Source organism: Haemaphysalis longicornis, unplaced genomic scaffold (assembly GCF_048455015.1).
Source record: "Haemaphysalis longicornis isolate Haplotype H1 unplaced genomic scaffold, Haemaphysalis longicornis Haplotype H1 scaffold_2, whole genome shotgun sequence".
In the NCBI taxonomy this organism is placed as follows: Eukaryota; Metazoa; Arthropoda; class Arachnida; order Ixodida; family Ixodidae; genus Haemaphysalis; species Haemaphysalis longicornis.
The window spans coordinates 99648013-99652616 of record NW_027526295.1 but is presented as its reverse complement, the minus strand read 5'-3'; the positions used below and the strand labels follow the sequence as shown (position 1 = coordinate 99652616).

Below are 4604 nucleotides of genomic sequence, written 5' to 3'. Positions count from 1 at the left end.
ATGTGAGTGCCGCCAAATGCCAAAACGTTTTCCTTTAAGCTTCATTCGCAAATGCTTCCAGATAAAACGTGACTGCGCAAAAAAGGTATCTCGATCCCTTGGTCAAACAATTGCCGCTTGTGCAATCAACCAGAGACTATTGACCATTGTTTTGTGCTATGTCGTGACGCGGTGTTTTTCTGGGACGTTTTGCAACGGACACTAAAGAAGGACATTTACATCACCCCGTACACCATTCGCTTCTTGCCATTTGAAGGTGTTAATCAGTTGCCATATGACGTTTTTGTTCTACTAGGATTATTTAGCTTGTGGAAGTGCCGCATGACTTATCAGCATGCGGAACCCCCTAGGCCGACCAAGTGCATTTTTCGGGTACAGGCGGCGTTGGTGCGGAGCGTGTATGCTGCGCAGAGTGATCCACCGGAGTGGCTGCCTCTTTTGGGTGCGTGTGTTTACTTGCCTGAGTTTTGAAATGGTGCCGATCTTCGTTAGTCTGGCGTCTAGATTGATTGATTGTGGGGTTTAACGCGCCGACGCAACGCAGGCGATGAGGCGCGCCGTAGTGGAGTGCTCCGGATTAATTTTGACCACCTGGGGATCTGTAACGTGCGCCGAAATCTCGAACACACGAGCGTTTTTGCTTTTCGCCTCCATCAGAAAAGCGGCCGCCGCGGCCGGGAATCGAACCCGCGACCTCGTGCTCAGCAGCGCAACGCCTTAGCCACTGAGCCACCGCGGCGGGTTTAGTCTGGCGTCTATAACAGCCTTGCTGTCTGTTAGTGTTCATATGTTGTGTTCATTGTCTTGTCTGAGTTTTTCTCTAAAAATTTCTGTGCATTAAAGAAAAAAAGTGGGCTCGTAGCTCAACCGGTAAGACAGAGGGCTCTAGCTCGCTCCGCTTCTCTATTCGTTCCATGTTCGATTCCTGGCAGTGCCAGTAACTTCCTTTATTTGTTCGCGGGAGTTTTCTGTTGATACCAACGGTCGCGAAACCCTTCGTGTGTGTGTGTGTGTGTGTGTGTGTGTGTGTGTGTGTGTGTGTGTGTGTGTGTGTGTGTGTGTGTGTGTGTGTGTGTGTGTGTGTGTGTGTGTGTGTGTGTGTGTGTGTGTGTGTGTGTGTGTGTGTGTGTGTGTGTGTGTGTGTGTGTGTGTGTGTGTGTGTGTGTGTGTGTGTGTGTGTGTGTGTGTGTGTGTGTGTGTGTGTGTGTGTGTGTGTGTGTGTGTGTGTGTGTGTGTGTGTGTGTGTGTGTGTGTGTGTGTGTGTGTGTGTGTGTGTGTGTGTGTGTGTGTGTGTGTGTGTGTGTGTGTGTGTGTGTGTGTGTGTGTGTGTGTGTGTGTGTGTGTGTGTGTGTGTGTGTGTGTGTGTGTGTGTGTGTGTGTGTGTGTGTGTGTGTGTGTGTGTGTGTGTGTGTGTGTGTGTGTGTGTGTGTGTGTGTGTGTGTGTGTGTGTGTGTGTGTGTGTGTGTGTGTGTGTGTGTGTGTGTGTGTGTGTGTGTGTGTGTGTGTGTGTGTGTGTGTGTGTGTGTGTGTGTGTGTGTGTGTGTGTGTGTGTGTGTGTGTGTGTGTGTGTGTGTGTGTGTGTGTGTGTGTGTGTGTGTGTGTGTGTGTGTGTGTGTGTGTGTGTGTGTGTGTGTGTGTGTGTGTGTGTGTGTGTGTGTGTGTGTGTGTGTGTGTGTGTGTGTGTGTGTGTGTGTGTGTGTGTGTGTGTGTGTGTGTGTGTGTGTGTGTGTGTGTGTGTGTGTGTGTGTGTGTGTGTGTGTGTGTGTGTGTGTGTGTGTGTGTGTGTGTGTGTGTGTGTGTGTGTGTGTGTGTGTGTGTGTGTGTGTGTGTGTGTGTGTGTGTGTGTGTGTGTGTGTGTGTGTGTGTGTGTGTGTGTGTGTGTGTGTGTGTGTGTGTGTGTGTGTGTGTGTGTGTGTGTGTGTGTGTGTGTGTGTGTGTGTGTGTGTGTGTGTGTGTGTGTGTGTGTGTGTGTGTGTGTGTGTGTGTGTGTGTGTGTGTGTGTGTGTGTGTGTGTGTGTGTGTGTGTGTGTGTGTGTGTGTGTGTGTGTGTGTGTGTGTGTGTGTGTGTGTGTGTGTGTGTGTGTGTGTGTGTGTGTGTGTGTGTGTGTGTGTGTGTGTGTGTGTGTGTGTGTGTGTGTGTGTGTGTGTGTGTGTGTGTGTGTGTGTGTGTGTGTGTGTGTGTGTGTGTGTGTGTGTGTGTGTGTGTGTGTGTGTGTGTGTGTGTGTGTGTGTGTGTGTGTGTGTGTGTGTGTGTGTGTGTGTGTGTGTGTGTGTGTGTGTGTGTGTGTGTGTGTGTGTGTGTGTGTGTGTGTGTGTGTGTGTGTGTGTGTGTGTGTGTGTGTGTGTGTGTGTGTGTGTGTGTGTGTGTGTGTGTGTGTGTGTGTGTGTGTGTGTGTGTGTGTGTGTGTGTGTGTGTGTGTGTGTGTGTGTGTGTGTGTGTGTGTGTGTGTGTGTGTGTGTGTGTGTGTGTGTGTGTGTGTGTGTGTGTGTGTGTGTGTGTGTGTGTGTGTGTGTGTGTGTGTGTGTGTGTGTGTGTGTGTGTGTGTGTGTGTGTGTGTGTGTGTGTGTGTGTGTGTGTGTGTGTGTGTGTGTGTGTGTGTGTGTGTGTGTGTGTGTGTGTGTGTGTGTGTGTGTGTGTGTGTGTGTGTGTGTGTGTGTGTGTGTGTGTGTGTGTGTGTGTGTGTGTGTGTGTGTGTGTGTGTGTGTGTGTGTGTGTGTGTGGTGTGTGTGTGTGTGTGTGTGTGTGTGTGTGTGTGTGTGGTGTGTGTGTGTGTGTGTGTGTGTGTGTGTGTGTGTGTGTGTGTGTGTGTGTGTGTGTGTGTGTGTGTGTGTGTGTGTGTGTGTGTGTGTGTGTGTGTGTGTGTGTGTGTGTGTGTGTGTGTGTGTGTGTGTGGTGTGTGTGTGTGTGTGTGTGTGTGTGTGTGTGTGTGTGTGTGTGTGTGTGTGTGTGTGTGTGTGTGTGTGTGTGTGTGTGTGTGTGTGTGGTGTGTGTGTGTGTGTGTGTGTGTGTGTGTGTGTGTGTGTGTGTGTGTGTGTGTGTGGTGTGTGTGTGTGTGTGTGTGTGTGTGTGTGTGTGTGTGTGTGTGTGTGTGTGTGTGTGTGTGTGTGTGTGTGTGTGTGTGTGTGTGTGTGTGTGTGTGTGTGTGTGTGTGTGTGTGTGTGTGTGTGTGTGTGTGTGTGTGTGTGTGTGTGTGTGTGTGTGTGTGTGTGTGTGTGTGTGTGTGTGTGTGTGTGTGTGTGTGTGTGTGTGTGTGTGTGTGTGTGTGTGTGTGTGTGTGTGTGTGTGTGTGTGTGTGTGTGTGTGTGTGTGTGTGTGTGTGTGTGTGTGTGTGTGTGTGTGTGTGTGTGTGTGTGTGTGTGTGTGTGTGTGTGTGTGTGTGTGTGTGTGTGTGTGTGTGTGTGTGTGTGTGTGTGTGTGTGTGTGTGTGTGTGTGTGTGTGTGTGTGTGTGTGTGTGTGTGTGTGTGTGTTTTTTTTTTAAACTTGGTGATACGCTCACGCAAAGCGATCAACAACTTTCCACATCAGATAGCGGCGTCACACAGCCGTCCATTCAGACTGAGTCTTACCTAATCTAACGTAGGTTTGCCTTTTTTGGTGTGATTGTATTGTTTGTTTTTTTTAGTTTTCATTACATGTGCCGTGTGATTATTTGCTGCTTTTCGATATACACGGTATTATGCGTTGAATTCTTTTGTGCCGGGAAAGCCAGCGTTCATACCTTTCTTAGAGGTTAGAAAGCCCGAAAGGTTTGGATAACTATGCTCCACATTGGAAAAGGTGTCAGCAACACAATGGGGTTTGCAGTAGTCACTTCACGAAAGCTGACTTCTTCTGGAGCAATATTCGTAAGTCTAGGTCGCTCTCTCGTTATTGATGGTGTGTTTTTCGTGCAAGTTGAGTGTGTCATTTATTAATAGATGGTTTGCAGCCACTGAAACCGCGGTTGAAGAACGGAACGGCACCGTGCCTCCACATAACATTCCTATGCGCACGCACGAGAAGAAAGTGAAGCCAAGAACCAACAGGAAAACGTCATCGTTCTTTTATTAACGTGCTGGTTTCTTTTAATAAATGCTGCATTCCAGTTGCATTTTCTGCTTTGTTGGGTTATTTGTGCTTCGTTCTCTTTCTATAGCATTATGTGTGATTACTGTTTTGAACTTGCTGCTTTTTTTTTTCTTTCTCAACCCCCCCCCCCAAGGAATGGGTGATGTAGGTATTTGTAATAAATAAATAAACTTGTTATTACGGCATCGTCGTTTCCGACAGCGCGATGAAAGCACAGCACAGCTGATGTAACAGGCCCTGCCGCAGAGGCGTCAGCGTTTGATATTTAGCTTCGGTATTTTTATTATTACCTGTAACCTGCATAAACGCGGTTGGATCTTTCCTTGTAAAAACAGCTCACAAAATTATAATTTACTCGCATTATTAGCACTTAACCCGACACAATTGCGCAAGTGGCATTAACAAAACGCTGTGCTCGGTTGCGTCTACCGAGCTCTGCTTGGCGCCAAATAAATATTCGTAAAGTGTGCTTGAACAATTTTACGAGCATGGATGGAAGTGTAGCATCCTTTATAGAACCAAACGTTCACGCAG

General features: G+C 48.0%; 1 pseudogene; it reads left to right on the top strand.

Annotated features, from left to right (window-relative positions):
• Positions 1 to 471, top strand: LOC144167268 (uncharacterized; annotated as a pseudogene).
• Positions 472 to 4604: the final 4133 nt, after the last annotated feature.